Source organism: Sparus aurata, unplaced genomic scaffold (assembly GCF_900880675.1).
Source record: "Sparus aurata unplaced genomic scaffold, fSpaAur1.1, whole genome shotgun sequence".
NCBI lineage: Eukaryota > Metazoa > Chordata > Actinopteri > Spariformes > Sparidae > Sparus > Sparus aurata.
The window spans coordinates 229,767-241,765 of record NW_022045108.1 but is presented as its reverse complement, the minus strand read 5'-3'; positions in this window follow the sequence as shown (position 1 = coordinate 241,765).

The following is an 11,999-nucleotide window of genomic DNA, read 5'->3' as shown; positions in this document are numbered from 1 at the left end:
TTATAGATTGTTGTTGTTTTATAGATTGTTGTGTTTTATAGATTGTTGTGTTTATAGATTGTTGTGTTTTATAGATTGTTGCGTTTTATAAATTGTTGTTTTATAGATTGTTGTTGTGTTTATAGATTGTTGTGTTTTACAGATTGTTGCGTTTTATAATTGTTGTGTTTTATAGATTGTTGTTGTGTTTTATAGATTGTTGTTGTGTTTTATAGATTGTTGTGTTTATAGATTGTTGTTGTGTTTTACAGATTGTTGTGTTTTATAGATTGTTGTGTTTCATAGATTGTTGAGTTTTGTGGACTGTTTTTTGTCTGAAATGTCTTTTTTTTGTGAAGTGTAATACATCCTAAAAAGTTGTGTTTTGACCCTGGGGGGCCACCGTACTGATCACAGAGTCACGTAGTCATTCCCCTCAGAACTAAAGCAGAAACTTTGACTCAGACAGTCCATACATCCCATAATCCCATGTGTTGTCCCTTCATTTGACTGAGAGAACGGCTCCAGAGACGTTCTGAACTCTGCATGAACACAAAACAGAGATAACAAGGTTAAATCAGCCGCACGTTAAAATATTTGTTTGTGTAACTCCAACAGACAAAAGCAGAATGAGCTTCTGTTCTCAGATCATCAATAAAACATGAGACAAGCTGAGAGTGTTTGTCTGAGTTTGAATTCTGAACACAGATGCAGAAAATAAAATCTGCAGCTGGAAGATTCATGTTTGTATCAATAATTCAGGAGTCTGAAGGAAAAGAAGGTTTCTGTGTCGATTCCACAATCCATGATCAGATTCTCTTCTGCTGGAAGCTTTAGAGGGTAAAAGTCAGCAACACACACACACACACACACACACACACACAATCTGTAGTCTCACTGGTCGAACATCCCTGCAGCAGAGTGACTCAGTGCTGGAGAGCTGCTCTTAAACAGCAGCCAACCCGCAAACACACACACACACACACACACACACACACACAAACACAAACACAGACACACACACACCTATCTGTGCACATACACACACACATATCTGTGCACATACACACACACAGATCTGTGCACACACTCACATATATCTCTGCACATACACATTCACAGATCTGTGCACACACACGCAAACACACGCACACAGATCTGTGCACACACACACACACACACACACATCACAGGAGCTCTCATGAATAACGGTGACTCATGTTTTGTTCCCTGAGGGCGATCAATTTAATCTGCTCTAGTGGTGGGTGGAGTGTGTGCGTGTGTGTGTGTGTGTAGGCAGGTGAAGCCTGACACACCTGAACCGAACCTGAAATAATGTTGGTCATAAATAAGCGATGGAACGTGTCGTCACGGCGACACTACTCGTTGTTGCTAGGCGACATGTTGTTATTCATAGTGAGACGACAGCAGCGACTTCCGGATAACGAACAACATAATTAATGGAAGATAAAGACCTCTGATCCATTATCACTCTGTACTGCATTACATCCCACCAGCGAGTAGTTTTACTTCACTGTAACTTTATTACAACTTTAGTTACTGTTCACCTTAAATAAAGCTTGTGGAGTAAAACACATGAAACCAGAATCTGCCAACGTTTCAGAGCACATGGACCATTTTATAGAGTTAAATAAACTATAACTGTGTTGTAGTGTGTGTGTACTTTATTGTATCTCTGTACAGTGACACTGACCTTTGGATGTTTTATGTTTTAATCATGTAAGAACTCAACGATGTCGTCAGGTGATCAGAGCTCACTTCCTGCTCAGTGTGTAGACATACGACATCATGGCTGCAACAAGTGGACACAAAGAAACGTCTTCATGTAAAACTTCACCCGTATAACAACTCTGTCCAAATATCTGTGACTGTTGCAGGCCGTCGTTATGAGTGCAGAACATCTTCAGCCCCGCAGACAGTGTTGCCTCAGTTACCTTGAAAAAGTAATCTGCGGTCCAACACACACGGTCTCTTCCTGCTGTGACTCTGGTGCTGCACACCGACCACATGGAGGTTGAACTGGACCGAGTCCTGGTGCTGCTGGAGTAACGGGCCGTCGGTGTGTCGGATTCTTTTCAGTCATTCGTTTGTTGCTTGTTGAGTTTTGAATAAAGGAGCAGTAAGTAAGAACTGGAAGTGGAAACTCTGACAGCGCTGGTCGTGTTGGTTCATTTTCTTCTTCAGAGATCCTTTATTGATTTGTTTGTGAAAGAGGTTCACTCTGGACAGATTAGAGAACCTGAACTGTAACTGTAACAAACTGAATTAATATCTTTTGTTATTTTTGTTGAATGTTACTTGAACTCGTCAAAACCCACCAGGTTGAAGTCCAGCTGATGTTTTAAAATGCAGAATCTTTGTAAAGAAGAGCTTGTCAGGACATAAAATCAACAATCTGTTGATCTTTACTGATCCTCATGTGATAGTTTAACAATGGCAGAGCCGTCAGTGCTGGAAATTAAAATGTAATTAAATGTTAAATCATGGATTTGGAGAATAATGAGACTCCTGTAGCATTCTGATATTTCAGGGAATTGTTAGAGCAGAAGGAGTTTTAGCAGAAATGTTGTGAAGAAAGCTTCATATGATCTATTTTTATTTATCAAAGCTTTAAAACATACAAGACCTTCATCCAGGAAGTGAACCCTCTGAGACGGACGAGACAAACCAATAAAGAAACCAGAGTGTGAAGAAGCCTCTCTGCTCAGAGTCACACCTCCTGTTAGCATGTCGAGCTAACGGCTTCTGGTTATACAGAGTTCATATTTTTATACGCAGCAACAGCTGGAACACGTGTTTGTATCCCACTCACTCTGTTTTGAGGTTAAACAGGTGAAGTGTTGCTGCAGTCGAACACTTTCCTCTCTGTAAACTCTCTCGGGTCTGCTAACTGCACAGCTAACTAAGCTAACGAGCTAAAAGCATCTACAGTTTGCAGTACCAGTTATTCTGATGATATGCTGCCCCCTATGTGTTAGAATCTGTAATTGTCAGATGGCCAAATCTTACATACTGCACCTTCAACTTTGGGCACTTAGTTGTACCTTTAAAGAGCCGGTCTTGTTACCTGGGTAACAATTTTGTAGCTTAATTAAAGGGGACAAAAACAATAAACTGCTGTAATTATGATTTTGCAATGCATGATGGGTATTTATTTGGTACAGTGCAAGGTAGTACTGTAATTGGGGCTCAGCACTGTACAGTAACTGAGACGTAAAGTACTGTAGTCTTACAACAAGGGATGCATGCTAACATGTAGGCTAACAACATGCTAACAACTGGCTAACACAGTACGTTGCAGTAATGGTACAAAAAATGTGTTGTCAATATATATCTTTACAAAAACTACAGATGATTAAACAGTTTAATTAATTATGATGTAATTTGACATCAAAATACATTTTCACAGTAAAGTTGTGTCTGTGTTACTGTAGAAACACAGTATATAATATATAACTGTGATGTCATCTGTATTACTGTAGGATAATTAAAGTGTACAGCTGAGAATTAACAGCAATCATGAGCCAGTAATGTAATAATTTCTACATTGTTTTGCAGTTATGTTGATAAACAGTTAAAATAAATCCACATTCATCACAAAGTTAAATGATAATCTCTCTCCTCCACTCGGTGAATGGATCCGGATCAGAACAGAACCTGATGAGCCTCCAGGTGCTGGTTCCTCCTGAAGCTCTGGATCTGCAGCCGACACTCAGTCAGCTGCAGCAGAAGAGACGTGTTGAGTTTAACATGTGTTCACAGTCATGTGACCTCATGATGAATCCACCTCTCACTCCCTGTTTGTTTCAACCACCAGAACTGTGTGGTCACCTGGGTGGATTTAAAGGTGCGTTCAGGAGACGGTCGTGTCCTCGAGTGTCTCCTGCTGCAGGTTCCTCTTCATCCCACTGAGACAAAGAGCTCTGACAGCAGCTCGCCCACACACTCCTGCTGGACTCACAGGGAAAAAAGAAAAGAAAAACCCACATAATCTCTGCAGACGACTGGCACTGTGTGCTGCGCTCACTGCCAAACCCTGCAGCCTCACCTCCACCAGAGGAACAGTGTTTCCTGACAGAGCTCACGCTGAGAGGAACCGCTGCACACTCAAACCAGAGCAGCGACGCTGCAGACGCTGGCCTGATAAAGTGTTCCTGACGTGATGGTTTAGAGGCAGGAAGCCAGGCTAATCAGGGTGTGTTGTCCAAAAACCCAATGAAAGATTAAAACATGTCAACAATCACGTTCATCTTCATGAACTGTGACTTGTGACCGTGTTAATGAGTTATAGTCCAGTTAACTTCAGCCTGGTGTATTTGCAGTGTGGTTCTGTGAGTCGGGCCGACGTCTCTCTGAGCTCAGCGGCTCCTCTCGGCCTGTTGTGTAGTTCCTCCCTCAGATCCAGTCACAGAGTGGGTGTAGCTGATTCACACACACAGACACACACACACACACAGACACACACACACACACACAGACACACACACACACACTCATCAGGAAGTGAAGCTCACACAGTCGACACACTGAGAGGGGAAATGGCAGAGAAAGTAGTTGAGCTGGACCGAGAGACTTTCTCATCAGATTTCTAATGATGAACCTTACAGACAACATGAAGTAACACAGACGTGGAGCCAAACTGACACGATTAAACTACTTTACATTCAGTTTAGTCACTAGCGAGGAGTTCATGACTAACCTGGAACAATGATTCACTCAGTGAAGTCCTGAAACACACTTCACTTCAGTCTCCACACGTTCATTTGTTTTAATCATTCACACTCAAACGGATTTTAATCATCTGGAAACTTTTTGCAAATCCAACAACAGAGACACACAAACAGGAAGTGACTCTGCTGGGATATTGTTCCGTCTGGTCCCTCAGGAGGAAACATCCCACCGGCAGTCTGTTCTATAATCCATCTGTCCGCTGAGCTGCCGCCTGGAACACAGCGCCATCAACAATAGATGAGTGAAGTGTCAGAGTGAAAACACAGCGAGGAGTTACAGACGCACAACACACAACGCAACAAAACACAACAACACAACGCAACAAAACACAACACAACACAATACAACACAACACAACGCAACACAACACGACCGAGAGAACAGCTGGCAGAACAGATCAGTGTGTTCCTGCAGACAGGACAGAGGTGTGTGTTCACCTGCTGCTGACGAGCTGAAGGAGCGTCGGGAGCGTCAGGAGCGTCAGGAGCATCGGGAGTCAGGCGTCAGGAGCGTCAGGAGCGTCAGGAGCGTCAGGAGCGCCAGGAGCATCAGGAGCATCCTGAGTCAGGAGCATCCGGAGTCAGGAGCATCCGGCGTCAGGAATGTCAGGAGCGTCAGGAGCATCAGGAGCATCGGGAGTCAGGAGCATCCTGCACGTCAGGAGCGTCAGGAGCGTCAGGAGCATCAGGAGCATCCTGAGCGTCAGGAGCGTCAGGAGCGTCAGGAGCATCAGGAGCATCAGGAGCGTCAGGCGTCAGGAGCGTAAGGAGCGTCAGGAGCGTCAGGAGCGTCAGGAGCGTCAGGAGCGCCAGGAGCATCCTGCACGTCAGGAGCGTCAGGAGCATCAGGAGCGTCAGGAGCGTCAGGAGCATCCTGAGCGTCAGGAGCGTCAGGAGCACCAGGAGCATCAGGAGCGTCCGGAGCGTCAGGAGCACCAGGAGCATCAGGAGCATCTGGAGTCCGGAGCGTCAGGAGCGTCAGGTGCGACAGAAGCGTCAGGAGCACCAAGAGCACCAGGAGCATCAGGAGCATCAGGAGCATCTGGAGTCAGGAGCGTCAGGAGCGTCAGGTGCGACAGAAGCGTCAGGAGCGTCCGGAGCGTCAGGAGCACCAGGAGCATCAGGAGTCAGGAGCATCAGGATCATCTGGAGCGTCAGGTGCGTCAGGAGCATCAGGAGCGTCAGGAGCGTCAGGAGCGTCCAGAGCATCAAGAGCGTCAGGAGCGTCCAGAGCATCAAGAGCGTCAGGAGCGTCAGGAGCGTCCAGAGCATCAAGAGCGTCAGGAGCGTCCAGAGCATCAGGAGCGTCAGGAGCGTCAGGAGCGTCAGGAGCACCAGGAGCGTCAGGACCACGGGAGGAAGTTCAGCACAAAACTGACTTTCAGTTTCTACTTCAGTCTTCACAGATGAGGTCGTTGGAGCGTCAGACCTGATGTTTTCATGATCAGCTGACTCTATGATACACATGTATGTGATAAAGGTCCGATTGTTGAATCTGACTCCCGACTCGTCAGACACTGAGGATTTGGGTCGGTGGACAACCTGAACCAGACAGAAAAAACTGAAACTTTCTTTTAAAGCTACGAGCAGAAACTAATTATATTAACTGCAGTTATTCTGAGGGAAATGAAAAAGAGTGAAATAGAAAGAAACTTTTGTTCAATGATCGACAGATAATTTATTACTAACTCTTCTATAAAAGATATTTTACAACAGCTCGACTGTCTCCTGATCCACCAGAACTTAAAACACCCAGCAGCCTTCAGTGACTCAACAACAAACACTGAAAGAGAGAAGTTCAGTTCCTCTAATCTGTGCAGAGTGAGCCCTCACTAACAATACAGGATCTCTGAAGAAGAAAACAAACCTCTCCAGAGTTTCCTCTGGTACCAGTCAGCTGATCATCTTCATCACACGAGAACAGTCTGGAAGTGATGCTGCAGGCTAATGCTAAGCTAGCTGCAAGCTAATGCTAAGCTAGCTGTAGCATCTCTGTAGGGTTGGATGAAGCTGAAGAGCTTTTGTTGTCTCTGTAAATAAACAACGTCTAACTTTGTTAAACTAATAAAGTTTATAGTTTAAATGAGGAAGTTTTGTCTCTGAATTGAAAAAGAAATCTAGAAACAAACTGTTGAGGTGAGTCCACAGGTGGTCAGATTATAATTGACTGAGTTTATTTTACAGTAAATTCAGCTGATTTAAACGTTGCTGTGAGACAACAGGAGGTGATGAAGATTTGATGTCAGTTTAACGAGTTTACATTCCTTCAGCCGCTCAGCTCATCTGACAGGTAAAATCATATTATTTTATCATTTACAATATTAATGATAAAACAAACAGCTGTTCTCAGAGGACGATAAGGGGTGGCAGGGTCCGCCACATATAAACACAGTGAAACAGTATAAAGTGTGTCGTCCTTTAAGGTGATTATTATTATCAGCCAATGAGGATCGTTCTCTGCTCGTTAACATTTCTGCACTGATAGCATTCATTCTGTTAGCTCCGTTAGCGCTGTTAGCGCTGTTAGCTCTGTTAGCTCTGTTAGTGCTGTTAGTTCTGTTAGCGTTGTTAGCTCTGTTGGCGCTGTTAGCTCACCTCACCCTCCTCAGTGTCTGAATTGAAATGAACCTTCAGGATATTTATCCACACGGGCAGATTCATTCCTTCCACTCAGTGTGACCTTAATCCTTCTTTTCTGTCCACACACACACACACACACACACACACACACACAGGAGTGTGTGTGTGTGTGTGTGTGTGTGTGTGTGTTATCAGCTGTCAGCTCGTCAGCAGTCTGTCTGCTGACACCAGAGAACTCATTCCACTGAATCCTCTCACAAACCAGTTTATCACAGCGAGCAGAGCTGCAGCACCGGGTCAAGGCCCGTTAATACCAACGGGTATCACACACACACACACACACACATACACACACACACACCTGCAGGAGGAGGTGGTGTCGCCCCCTGTTGGAGAGGCTCAGGAGACAGACAGGAAGTCGTTTCCTACCTGTGGTCACCTCACCTCTCCTGACATCTCTTCTTCATCATGTTTACTCCTTTGATTCTGGTCCGGTCCGACTCTGGAGGAGGCCGGAGGGTTCACAGAAGGACAGAGAGGAGATCTGAACTGTAGACTGGTTTAAAGAAGGAAGCAAGAAGATAAAGAGTAGATCTGCAAACAGACTTCATTACGAGATGCAGAAGAAGAAGAAGAAGACGAGGAGGAGGTGAAGCTTTACGTTAACAGAGTTTTATTTGTTTCTGTTGCAGTTTAAAGACGAGCGTCAGTTACATTAAAGTCAAACAAACTGACCACAAGATAATTCATCGCTCCTCACAGCAGAGTTAACAAGCAGAGTCAGAAAACTTCACTAATGTTACTGAAGCTGATCAGAACGTACTGAAACATGATCCAGGTTCACACAATCAGCGCCTGAAGGTATGAAGTTATACTGACGTACAGAAATCAGACGGTCCAGAACCACTTGGCTCTGAAGACGCTCCTCTGTTTTTACGTCCCGGCAGCGTCATAAAGATTAAGAGAGCGTTTAATAGACAGAAGCATCTCATCAACACTTTTATTGTTTCACAGGAAACTACAAACTCTAAAACACCTTTAAGAAAAATCACAAAACAAAGTGTCCTGCTGTTTGTCCTGGTGAGACAGGTGAGGCAAGTAAGACAGGTGAGACTGGTGAGACAGGTGAGGCAGGTGAGGCAGGTGAGGCAGGTGAGACAGGTGAGGCAGGTGAGGCAGGTGAGACAGGTGAGACAGGTGAGGCAGGTGAGGCAGGTGAGACAGGTGAGGCAGGTGAGACAGGTGAGGCAGGTGAGGCAGGTGAGACAGGTGAGGCAGGTGAGACAGGTGAGACAGGTGAGGCAGGTGAGACAGGTGAGGCAGGTGAGGCAGGTGAGGCAGGTGAGACAGACGGTGTGTGTCCACAGGAGCTTTAATGTTTCTGCTCAGTGATGAACACAATGACAAGAATAAAAACAGAGCCATGATAAACAGGATGGATCCTCCTTCAGTCCTGAGCGCTGCTGGTTCTGCAGTGATCCGATCCTGAGTGATCCAGTCCTGAGTGATCCAGTCCTGAGTGACCCGGTCCTGAGTGATCCGGTCCCGAGTGATCCGGTCCCGAGTGACCCGGTCCTGAGTGACCCGGTCCTGAGTGATCTGGTCCTGAGTGACCCGGTCCTGAGTGATCCGGTCCTGAGTGATCCGGTCCTGAGTGACCCGGTCCCGAGACTCCGGGCTGGTGGAGGTCAGAGGAGGTGTAACAGCAGCTGATTGCTTCATGTTTCAGTCTGAAGCGTTCCTCCGCCTCTTCTTCTCTTCCAGTCGATGACTTTTAATGTCTCCGGCCTCCAAATGAAGAGCTGTTATCTGATGACCGGTTGCCAGGCAACCGTGTCATTTTGGACCATTAAAGTTCTGAGACGGCCGCGAAGCTCCGAGTAGAGTTTTTTCTCTGAAAGCACTTTGGTGAAATGTGTCTCTGTGGGTTTGTGTTAATGTGGCTTTATGGCTCTGCTTTTACTTTATGGCCTTAATTTAACCTTTTAATTTTCTTTTTATGTTTTAATTTGCTGTATTGGAAAAATGTTTTCAGCTTTTACTGACTTTCCTGGAAACTGAGAGAAAGTTAGAATGACATCATCAGGAGACAAAGAGTGTGGAGGGTTTCAAGATTCACAACATATTAAAAATCATAAAGATTTTAATGACTGAGCCTTTTCAAACTAATGTGTGTCATTAAACAGGCAGGAAACAGACAAAGACAGGAAGTGTAATACTTTACATGACACAGGAGGATAAAACCTACAAAATAAAACAGGAAATGACACATCATGACACCTGCTGCCATCAAACTCAGAATAAGCATTTATTACATCGATCAGGTCAAACATGAAAATAAATCGACTTTACATTCAGCACATGTCAGATCATGGTGGTACAACGAGCTGTGATTGGCTACCAGCAAATCAATCAACTATGATCGTAGCCAATCATGTGACAGGGTGTGTGGGCGGGAGGTTTGGTTGCGTTTCGATGTCAGGCGCCGCCTCTCAGACCGGGTGAGGCTGAACGCAGAGCAGAGGAAACATCATGATAATCAATAAGTTTTGATTGACAGGAACAGGTTTAATAGAGAGCAGATTAATATGAGGCTGTAGAAGAGAAACAACATAATTCTCCAACAGTTTATAATGTTTAGTCACACGTCTGTGAACTGGGTAAAAGTAGTAAAACTGCGAAGTACTTTTCAAATGATCCTAACAGTTACATGTAATAGATTACAATGTGGAGTCGCCAACACGATGGTGGGAGACAAACGACAGAAAGCAAACTGACCTCATTTTTTATAATTATAATTTTATCAGTCCAGGAGAAAAAAAGTCGTTGATTTTTAATTAAACGTAGCAAGCTGAAAAGTTTGAAATTAAAGAAGTAAAAAAGATGAAGAAGAGAACGTCTGATAATGCATCTTTCATTGTGATTCAGGTTTGATTAATTAGTCTGAACAGCACTCACTAATGATGTACGAACACACACATACACACACACACACACACACACACACAGTGTGATCAATACAGGCATATTAAGGAAGTATCGACTGAGGAAATTAAAGGTTTAATTAATCAGCGTGCGGCTGGTCGGGGCTGTTTTGTGGACACCGATCGACCCTGGATCAGATTCATGTCCCTGATCAATAACACACAGTGGACCTGCTGTTAAATATACGGCCGCTTTATGTGCTCATCAATAACACACTGATGCTGCTCTCCGCTGGACTCGGCCTCACACACACAGACACTTTCAGGTTAAATCCAATAATTACACCTCGTTACGTGCAGTATTAATGTTCTTTAATTAAATAATGATGCTGCAGGAAACATCAGAGTTCACCTGTGATGATGATCAGGAGGTGTGAACAGGCTCACGTTGTTAGACTGACCTGGACACAGACTGTAGTCACCTGAATAACTATGTATGAGTCATAATCTAATAAAGCATGTTGAATAACTGATCAGCTAATCAATAAGTTGTATGTGTAAGACACTCCCGCACTATGTCAGGACTCTCCCACACAATATAAGGGCACTCCCAAACTATGTAAGGACACTCCCACACTATGTAAGGACACTCTCACATTATGTAAGGGCACTCCCACACTCTGTAAGGACACTCCAACACAATATAAGGACACTCCCACACAACAGAAGTACACTCCCACACTATGTAAGGACACTCCCGCACGATATAAGGACACTCCCACACTATATAATGGCACTCCCACACTATGTAAGGACACTCTCACATTATGTAAGGGCACTCCCACACTCTGTAAGGACACTCCAACACAATATAAGGACACTCCCACACAACAGAAGTACACTCCCACACTATGTAAGGACACTCCCACACGATATAAGGACACTCCCACACTATATAATGGCACTCCCACACTATGTAAGGACACTCTCACATTATGTAAGGGCACTCCCACACTCTGTAAGGACACTCCAACACAATATAAGGACACTCCCACACAACAGAAGTACACTCCCAAACTATGTAAGGACACTCCCACACTATGTAAGGACACTCTCACATTATGTAAGGGCACTCCCACACTCTGTAAGGACACTCCAACACAATATAAGGACACTCCCACACAACAGAAGTACACTCCCACACTATGTAAGGACACTCCCGCACGATATAAGGACACTCCCACACTATATAATGGCACTCCCACACTATGTAAGGACACTCTCACATTATGTAAGGGCACTCCCACACTCTGTAAGGACACTCCAACACAATATAAGGACACTCCCACACAACAGAAGTACACTCCCACACTATGTAAGGACACTCCCACACGATATAAGGACACTCCCACACTATATAATGGCACTCCCACACTATGTAAGGACACTCTCACATTATGTAAGGGCACTCCCACACTCTGTAAGGACACTCCAACACAATATAAGGACACTCCCACACAACAGAAGTACACTCCCACACTATGTAAGGACACTCCCACACTATATAAAGGCACTCCCACACTATGTAAGGACACTCCCACACTATATAAAGGCACTCCCACACTATGTAAGGACACTCCCACACTATATAAAGGCACTCCCACACTATGTAAGGACACTCCCTCGTTATGTAAAGACACTCCCACACTATGTAAGGACACTCCCACACTATATAAAGACACTCCCACACTATGTAAGGACACTC